Source organism: Tachysurus vachellii, chromosome 10 (genome assembly GCF_030014155.1).
Source record: "Tachysurus vachellii isolate PV-2020 chromosome 10, HZAU_Pvac_v1, whole genome shotgun sequence".
In the NCBI taxonomy this organism is placed as follows: domain Eukaryota; kingdom Metazoa; phylum Chordata; class Actinopteri; order Siluriformes; family Bagridae; genus Tachysurus; species Tachysurus vachellii.
Window position 1 is genome coordinate 27,985,403 of NC_083469.1, and position 9,900 is coordinate 27,995,302.

General features: G+C 38.0%; 1 long non-coding RNA gene across 1 annotated transcript; it reads right to left on the bottom strand.

Annotated features, from left to right (window-relative positions):
- Positions 1–912: 912 nt before the first annotated feature.
- LOC132853015 (uncharacterized) lies at positions 913–3,763 on the bottom strand. Its single transcript, XR_009649145.1, has 3 exons — positions 3,190–3,763; positions 2,864–3,009; positions 913–2,484 (listed from the first exon to the last, which is right to left on the bottom strand). It is a non-coding gene; the product is annotated as an uncharacterized LOC132853015 (long non-coding RNA).
- Positions 3,764–9,900: the final 6,137 nt, after the last annotated feature.

A 9,900-nucleotide genomic window follows, 5' to 3' on the forward strand; every position in this document is an offset into this window, starting at 1 on the left:
CTCTGCGTGTAGATTTTGTGGTGCTGCGGTTTCAAGCGTGTATGAAGAAGAAAAAGGAAGAGCAGCTGCTGTGTAAAGTGGATGAGCTGCATACAGAGGTGGTGCAGCTGCAAATTAAAGTGGGTGATGTTGGTAAAGAGGAGGCGTGGCTGTGGAGGTAAGCGGTAAAGCATCGTAAAAAGGTGGCGCTGCTGCGGGTTAGAGCGTATAAGAAGCGTGTTGAGAAGGAGCAGCTGCTGTGTAAAGTGGATGAGCTGCAAAAAGAGGAGCAGCTGCTGTGTAAAGTGGATGAGGTTGGTGAAGAGAAGGAGCAGCTGCTGTGTAAAGTGGATGAGCTGGAACAAAAGCTTGAAATTGAGGCGGAGCTGCAGAGTCAAGTGAATGTCCTTGTGAAACAGATAAGCAGCATAAACTGGATTCGAATCTGTGTCCTCAAGCGGATGCGTGGCAAGATAAAGTAAGTCTGTCTTTATTTGTGCAGAAGTATAGAAATTTCTATGTAATTTATATATTTTCTATAAACTTTATTTTTTCAATAGCTTAGGTGGTGGTTGTTCTCGGCATCCAGGTGGATGTTGCTGGCAGTCACATGTATTTTATACATCAATGTGATCCTGGGCGGCGCGGTCAACATCCACAAGGCCGTGAAGAGCAAGGATCCTGCCATTAAATGGCTGACCACCTCCTGTGTCATCTTAGAACTTGCCATCTTGATTTGCTCTATTTTAATTGGTGAGTGTTGCAGCATTATTACTTTTTCACACAATAATGTTTGTTTTCTTATCCCCATACCTGCAAACTCAGAAGAGGTGAAAAAGGTGACAAGGTTCGAAATATATACACCGAGAGAAAACTTGAGAACTAAAAATGAAGCACTCTGACAAGAACATAAAGGGAAAAGACAACATTTGCTTCAAGTGAAAAAAGCACTTTTACCAAAATTTCTTGGAAATAATTTTTCTCTGCACAATTTGAGTGCCTTGGAACCAGGGGCGGTTCTAGACCTTTTTTAGGGTGGCTCAGCCCCCTGTCTGTCATCTCAGCCACCCTAAATCTATAAGTATAATTTTTACTTTCATAAATAAACAATAAAAATTACGTTAAAATGCAGGACAGAAAATTATTTATCAGTTTGATCCAAGAGCAATTTTTTTACTTTACTTTTACGCGCGTGCGTTATAGTCTTTCAAAAGTGCGTTATTTGTACGGAGAAGCACAGGTATGCGCAGCGTGCACGCGCAGTCAGAGCTGGACGCGTTTATCTATAATGTTAATCGCCACAAAGACGGCTACCAAAAGCAGTGAAATTTCACTATTAATAAATTGATGAACACAAATATATAAGACACGAGGATGATTGAGACGTGAGGCGTCATCTGCTTACTAGTGCTTCACACTCCAGTCCAGTTGGTGGCCGTGAATGCACCAAAAGTTGGTTTGCCATCCGCCATAAAAAGTCATTAGAAGTAGAGACGCGAGGCATCAGCTTGATAGATGGTTTACTACGCTGCATCCAAAAACACCGCCTAAGCACTACTTTGCCTAATTATTGGATAGAAGTAAGCGCTTTCGGACGCAGCTGAAAGAAGCCCCCCCAAAACTAAAAACTCTTCGGATCTACACGATTCACACAAATGACATATTTTGATTAAAAACGGCGAATTTCACACACACACCTTCCACTGGTCTGGAGGGAGCTAAACCACCACATCTCCGTTCAGAGCTTGATTCCTTGTTATTTTTACTGCATTATTAACTTGTATTATCGCTGATTGTAGTTCGGTCACTGTGTGAAAGCTACATATCCCATGAACACTTGCGCTCAGACACGCTACTGTTAGCGTATGGCTAATGTTCGGTTAGCAGCAAGCTAGCGCTAATATAGCAGCATTAATATTAGTATATTATTATTATTATTACAACTTTGTTTAAATAAAACAGCTTGTTCTTATATTTTTGTGCAAATACTTAATAAAAAAATATACTTTACCAATAAAAAAAAAGAAGTCTCTCTTCTTTGTAATAAAGTTTAAGGAACGCTATTTTGAAAAACATACAAGTGACCTGTAAGAAAAATATCCACTTTATGGAAGAGAGTGGGGATGAGACTGATGTTTTGGGTGAGACACAGGTGTGGCACTTGGAGCAGGGGGTCCAAACTGAACCTCAGAAGGAGCGAGATAGCTAGGGTATGGGCTATAATTGAATGGTGTGGTGGAAGGAAAGGCTGTTGGCCTAAGGCACTGAAATAACTGCATAATCAATTCTCTGTTCTCTCTCGAGCGCCTCTCCTCAGCCTCCATCCTTCTCATTTAAAAATCGAGGCGACACCTCTCAAAATCCATCCGGTTCCTCTCAGCTTCCTTCTCCCATTCCAGTCGGTCCCTCTTGTACCGCATGTAGTCCCCACCTGAAGCAGTTTCATGCTGAAAAATGCGGTCAAGGCCCTTATCCACAGCTTTCTTGACTTGTGTTTACGTCCCCCTGTCAAAAAACAATAAGATTGGTTGACAGGGATACACATGATTCACTTGGGTAAATTTGGTTTTATATTCGCACATTCGGACATCCGTATTCAACAGCCTTGTTAATCACACCACATTGGACATTCGCAAGAAAATATGCCATTAAAACAATACTTGCCTATTTTGATCGACTGTAAAAAATGTTGCAAGTTGACAATTGTTGGTTGTCAATATCATGTCGCTGCTTAAAATTGGCAAGCATTCATTTATTGCACATTTATTGGAATGTGTGAATATAAAACCAACTTTACCCAAGTACATGATTCTTTGAGAAGAGTGATATATTGAAATAATTACATTTTAAAATATGCACGGAATTAGTTTAAATGAAGTGCTACCGTTGCTTTGTGTTGGATCTGGCCCTGGTGATGGTTGTGGACATCTTGTTGGAATTGTGCTGGGTCCTGCAACATCCTCTTGATTGTCAGGTAAAGATTCTGTTGTGCTTGATGTAGAATCTTGCTCGAGATAGGCGGAAGGAGTCCTGTGAAGACAAGAAAATATATTTGCAATTATTTATCTCTAAACAAGAGTAGCACACAACTACAACTGTCTTTTTATAGACCTTAAACAGAACAATGACCATTTGTTTATATTTAACTATACTTTAATATTGTAGGAAGCTAACGGCTACCAGAGAAATGAACTGATAAATTATTCTTACCCAATACTGCATCCATTTCTTCACAATAAGGGGACATCTTTGGATCACTGCCCGTCCGTCTGTTGTGTTTAATGCAGACCTTTTTTCAGGGAGTCGATTCTATCCTACAGTTTTCCCCACTCTCCAAAATCTTCCTCAACTTTGGGACATTTACTTACAACTTCTCGATAAATCTGTTCCCAAATAGTGTGATTATGCACCATGTTCTCAAACTGCCTCTGAATCCGACGTTCTCCCCAAACCGAGATTAAACACTGCGTTTCCTTCCTGCTCCAGTTTCGCGTTTTTCTTGTTGGCGCCATGTTGTCTGTTTGCGCACGTGATAACAGGAAGCAACGTCATACGCACATGACGACGAGGAGGTTACTGTGGAGCGTAAAGTAACTCCTCCCACTTCTGCTAGTTTTACTGAGATGTCTTGTCCTGTGCGAATTGGTCAATTAATATTCCAGACGTCCTGAAGTAAAATCGCATTACTCCACGTCCCCACGTAAAACTAATCCCGTCCGAATAGGGCTTTAGAGGCCAGAATAACATCATGTCTGTACATACTCAGCTTCGCGCTAGCTCTGCCTGACGCATGCGCACTCACCAGTCTAAGCGCATACGTCAGCAGAACTCTCATAAAGGCACAGTAACATATAAACCAGAGTTATTCAACTAAAATTTAAAGAGGTTCAGTAAGAGAGAATTTCTTGAAGCAAAGGTCTGGAAGATCATAATGTCTCACTAGTTAGTGTGATATATATTTAAGTAGCCTAGTAGTTGTATCAACATCTGCAAGCAATCAATACCTGACTGTCAAATCAAATACATTCAGTACAATTCAAAAACTTTTTGACAATATTTATTGTCACGTAACATAGAACTGAACATATGTATGATTGTAGATATGTATAACGTTCTCTCATTAAATAAATAAAAGTAGAGCTACATTTCAATATAAGAGAAAATAAATAAAATGTGAAAAATGTGTATGTTTAAATAAAGTGTTTAACTTTCCCTTTTATATCTCAGTGAGAGAACTGAGCTCTAGTTTGGCAGGATGTTAAACCTGGGCTTGAATGGAGTCAGGGCCGCTCTCATACACATGTGGAGGTGCTCATTAGTGACCCTGGAACAGTATTTAGTTTGGATTATGTACATTGTAGAGAAAGCTGTCTCACAGTTGTATGTAGAGCCAAACATGGTCAGGATGTATAGGGCTACTTCACTCAGACCTGGGAAAGCTGTCTCAGGGACGCTGTCTTCAGATTAGAGTGGATGTTTGTTCAAAACCTGTATGTTTTGTCTCATAATGGTGTTTCACATTGCCACTTTTAATAAGTGCCACAGTTTCTGTACATATGAGACACACTGGTTTAGTGCTCCCAGTTGGAATTGTGAACAGAAATGAGTCTGTCCATTCCGGATTAAATGTTTTCGATGTCCACTTTTCTTTTTTTGGAGAGCGGCATTTGTTCTTTATTCTCCCTTTCACTTAAGTAAAGTTGGCCGCATATTCACAGATTCGAGTTTCCAGAGTCAATAACTCCTGAACTAAAGGGTGTTATTACACAAATAACACCTCTTTTTTATCGTAGTAATGTAGAGAGGCAGCTATAACCCAATTTTCCTCAAAATCTGCTTTCCTCCTTGGTGGACAAAATACACAAGTCTCTATGTGCAGATGACTGAGAAACAGATTCCAAGGGACCGTTTGCAAAGTGCAAAACCCGAAAAGCGAATACTATAAAAACAGTCAATAACTTCACTGTAATACACTGTACTGTCACCAAACTCAGATCACACACCACTGATGTCCTTATAGTTATACTACAACACTTACTTGGGAGAAATGTCTTTTTGTTTAATTTTTATGATTTTTCATAATATAAAAAATCAATAACTTGACTATTATGGAAATTATATATTTCTCAGTCTCACTCGTCTGTTTCTCTCCCTTTCTCCGTCTCACTCATCTGTTTCTCTCCCTTTCTCGGTCTCACTCGTCTGTTTCTCTCCCTTTGTTTTCTACATGTATCGCTATCTTTATTTCATGTGTAACTTTACTCTAATTCTCTCGTCTGTCTTGCACTGTTGAGTCGCAGGGTTTACTTCAGGAATGCACAGACTTGATTGGCTGAATGGTATCACGTGGGATGGTTTAACCCGCATGCAATTGGTCTGTGCGTTTCCACTACCGTAAAGCTGCAACGATTAAAATAGAAGCGCCTCGTCAAGTTTTAAATCAGAACCTTTTGTTTTGGCTGTAGGTCCGGGTCCGTATTGGACAGCTTCTGGGTCCGGACCCGGACCGCGGTCCGCCTGTTAGTGACCTCTGACATAAACCATTACAGTATTAAAGTGGCCGTTACACTCTCCATCATGGACAATTCATCTCACTCAGATCAGTGTTGTAAAGTAACAGAGTACAAATACTTCGTTACTGTACTTAAGTAGAAATGTCACGTATCTGTACTTTACTTCACTATTTAAATTTATGTCAACTTTCACTTTTACTCCACTACATTTCCCAGATAAAATGTCTACTTTTACTGCGTTATATTTCCACTAAACATCTTCATTACTCGTTACTACAAAATAAAATCAGAAGAAATGTGTGTGACTGTAATAAGGGAGGTTTGGTGAATCACTGCTCCTAGATTACATTACGCTCCACACGCTGTACGGAGAAGCACAGGGACGCGCAGCGTGCACGCGCAGTCAGAGCTGGAGGCGCAGCGTGCACGCGCAGTCAGAGCTGGAGGCGCAGCGTGCACGCGCAGTCAGAGCTGGAGGCGTTTATCTATAACGTTAATCGGCGGAAATTACCAGAGTTGTAGCACAAACAAAATATTAATGCAAACAATCCATTCAATACTAAATAAAAATAACATTTATTGATTTGGTCTTTGTCTTGTGAATATTTGTTTATAAATGACTGCATTCATTGGACACACTGTTTGTAGAGAATGCACACACACATGAACCGATCTGATTCAAGACTGGCATCATTACATCATGCATAAAATTTTGGTGTCCACTTTTTCCATTTAATAATCCCATAACTTTTGGTTTACTATGTAGTCATATAATATATAAAACTCTTCTTGTTTTAAATTCTCACTGAGGGCTAAAACCCCCTAAAGATGAGACCCTAGTAGTGTTAATTTCGTCACCTATTTTTAATTTAGTCTTAGTCTTGTGCCAAATGTCCTTGTTAGTTTTAGTCATATTTAGTCATTCACATATCTTTTTTTGTTAGTCAAGTTTTAGTCGACTAAAAGTCTCGTCATTTTAGTCTAGTTTTAGTCAAAAGAAAACTCAAGGTATCTTAGTCAAGTTTTAGTCGACTAAAAGTCTTAATTTTAGTCAAAAAAGTAAAACATTTCAGTAAAAAAGTGTTTCACATCTCAAACATTGGTTAAATGTCGCAATTACCTGACAAAATACACTTGTTGGATGATTTTTGTTGAATGCGAATGTTAAACGTGTCTGGTTTTCACTTTATGATTTAGGAGACACATTCACAAATGATGAACCTGTTCTGAAGAGAATTTTATTTTAACCAACACAATTCAAAAGCTGGAGCCCAACAGACTCCGACTGACAACTTAAGTTACAAAGGTTTTTAAAACTGTTTTGGTTGCCTTGTGTCTCATGTTTCTGTTCAAATCAGAAATAAAATAAATATACTCAGAAAAACTGAAAAGAATAGGTCACTTTACTGTGGGCCTAAAATACAACCTATTTACAGTCTAGGTTGATCTCTTGGGAAATAACAAATAAGATTTAAAAAGGCTTTAACAAGGCTCAACAATTAACAGTTCTGCTGTTGTTACTACAGCTGCTGATACTAAAGCTTTCTACAGCTGCTGAAACTTCCACTTTAGGAATGAATTAAACAATCAAGTTCAAAGGCAAGATTTGCAAAAGAAAGCAAAATCCAAACCATTGAGTGTTATTTAAAGTAAAAGAAAAAAAACTCTAACCAAACTTTAACCAGAGCAGTATTGCAGTTATCACTCTAGACTTTGTTAGGTTTTAGAAAAGCACTTCTTTCTAATGTAACTCTTGCTCTGTTCCGTTGGCCACTTGAAAGGTCTCCAGTTAAACTAAAGACCCGCTCTGCAAACGCTTGGAAGCTGGCATTGCCAGAAGGTCTAATGCCAGGGGTTTCAGCAGTGGATACATGATGGTGCTTTCAGAAGACCAGAAATCCATCCACTTAATACAAGTTATACATGGTATTGCACACACCATTATTGATGATATTTGGAGCAATATTACATGTAATTGTTAAACTTGATTCCCTTACATATACATTTGCTTTTAAGCCTAATTATTAATTTTGATTATGATGTGATTGTGACAGGGGGGTGGGAAGAGGTTTCAGGTTGGGGGGTGCTGAGTTTTTTCTGTCACCACTTTTGAATAAGAAACAATATCAAGGCTATAAAACTTGTCAAAACTCCACGAATCACAAAAGTATCAGTGAGAAGTTGAGAACACGTTTAAACAGTGCATACACTCGAACTTGACCGCACATCACATTTTTTACTTTATTGATACTGCTTTATTAAACCTGCCTAGACGGTGGACTTGTGCTCAGGAGTTTTTATTTATTTATTTATTTGAGCGGCGTGTGGACAAATTGTTTCTACACACACACTATTTTATTTCTTGATAACAGACCGCTGCGAACTATAACACACCGTTGCCATGAAAAACAGAGCGTTGCCATGGACACACAGGATTCTAACCGTAGAGACGGAGCGCACTATTTTCTTTAGCGGAAACAATACAATTGTTTTTAAATCAATAAACTCCTTTTTAAATCATCACTTTGTGTTAAATTATCGATTTATTTGGTAGGTAACAATATAATAAGAGGGATCCGCTTCACGGACCTGTAACTTGAGCAACAGCGAAGCCGCGAACTCGTGCTGAATATTTTAAAGGCGTAACAGCTGATGAAAAAGCAGAGACAATTGTAGACGAAAATGAAGAGAGATTTTATCTTAGTTTTTATTTTATACAAAACATTTTCGTCTTGTCTTTTTTCGTCAACAATAATGCATGTTAATTTAGTCTTAGTCAGCGTTTTTGGACAGTGGTGCAGTCTCGTCATCGTCTCGTCTTAGTCATGAAAAAAAAGTTGTTGACGAACATATTTCGTCTCGTCTCGTCTGACCAAATTAACACTAAATCCTAGAACCGCCCCTGATCTTATGCCTACCAAAAATCACTGAAATTTTACTTTTTACTTTTACTTCAAATACTTAAGTACATTAAATATCAGAAAATGACTTTTGATCCTTAAGTACAGTAAATATCAGATACTTTAAGACTTTTACTTGAGTAATATTCTAAAAGGTAACTTTCACTTCTACCAAAGTCTTTTTTTAGTACGATACTTGTACTTTTACTCAAGTATTGCTTTCTAGTACTTTATTCAACACTGGTAAAGATCCATTAAAGAGACAAATATTGTCCTGTATTTTTGTATTGTATTGTAAACCTGAAGAAAAAAGAGAAAAAAAATCCAGAAAGTTTTATACTCTTAATACTCACCACTGCTCTTCTCAAACCTACACATTGGCCCACGTACTCTTTTAATTGTCCCATTCACTCTGGCACTCATCTAAGTCACAGGGTGGAGCTATAATTCATAAGGGGCCGTGATTGTAAAGAAATGTTATTTATATATATTTATATTATTGCATGAAAAGTTTCTGAAATACTCAAACTAGCTCATCTTGTACCAAAGAACAAGAAAGAATGTGTTTTTTTTTAGAAACCTCTTGCATGTGTCTATGAAATTTTGTATAGTTTCTGTACAGCCTGTCACTGACTCTGTATTATGTCTGTGTTATGTTTCTAAAAGAACAGTGATAAAGTGCAGAATCTGAGAGCTTTAGACCTCTGATAATAAGTTCATTAGGGTCTCTGGTTGTTTCTGACTCATATAGTGCTGTATGTGCTGAACTTTACACATCTCTAGAAGACCACACTCAGGAAGTGACGCTGATGTAGTGTAACTTTTTACAGATCATCACTTTACAGTATCAGTGACAGTGATCTGAGTCACCAATAAAACACAGAACTATTCCACTGTTGCTGATCAACTCACTGCATCTGACTTCACCTTTTAAACATTTTACATTGTCTTGTCATTTTTCATTTATTGTTCATGAATTGGCTTTAAGTTTGAATAAATAATATGAATAAAAACCAACTACAAAGTTTACATTTCTGAGACAGGAAAATGATTTAGTTTGAACATGATTGAGATTTTCAGTACTTATCTATATACACGTGCATGATCTTCAGTAATTGAAAGATGTGGACTGCAGGCAGCCGTTTTAGCTCCCGAACTCTTCTACGATGAAGCCATACTGTTGTAATAGCCGCAGTATTTGGTTTTCATTCTAATAAAAAAATTAGATGTTTTCCATTAAATGTGTGTGTGATCCTTCACACCACCTACATGTGACATCTTCTCACTCCTCACACAACTGCTATTCTAAATAAGGATACATAATGTAAGAAGTGTTTTTAAATGTTTCTCTGTTTGTTACCAAATAATAATAATAATAAGAGCACAAGATTAAATAATTAATAAGCTAAATAATGTTGACGGATGTTGACCACCATCGTTTGGCTACTTTTAGGAAGTGCAGGGGCCTGTTTCAGAAAGGTGGTTCAACAAACTCTGAGTTTAAACTT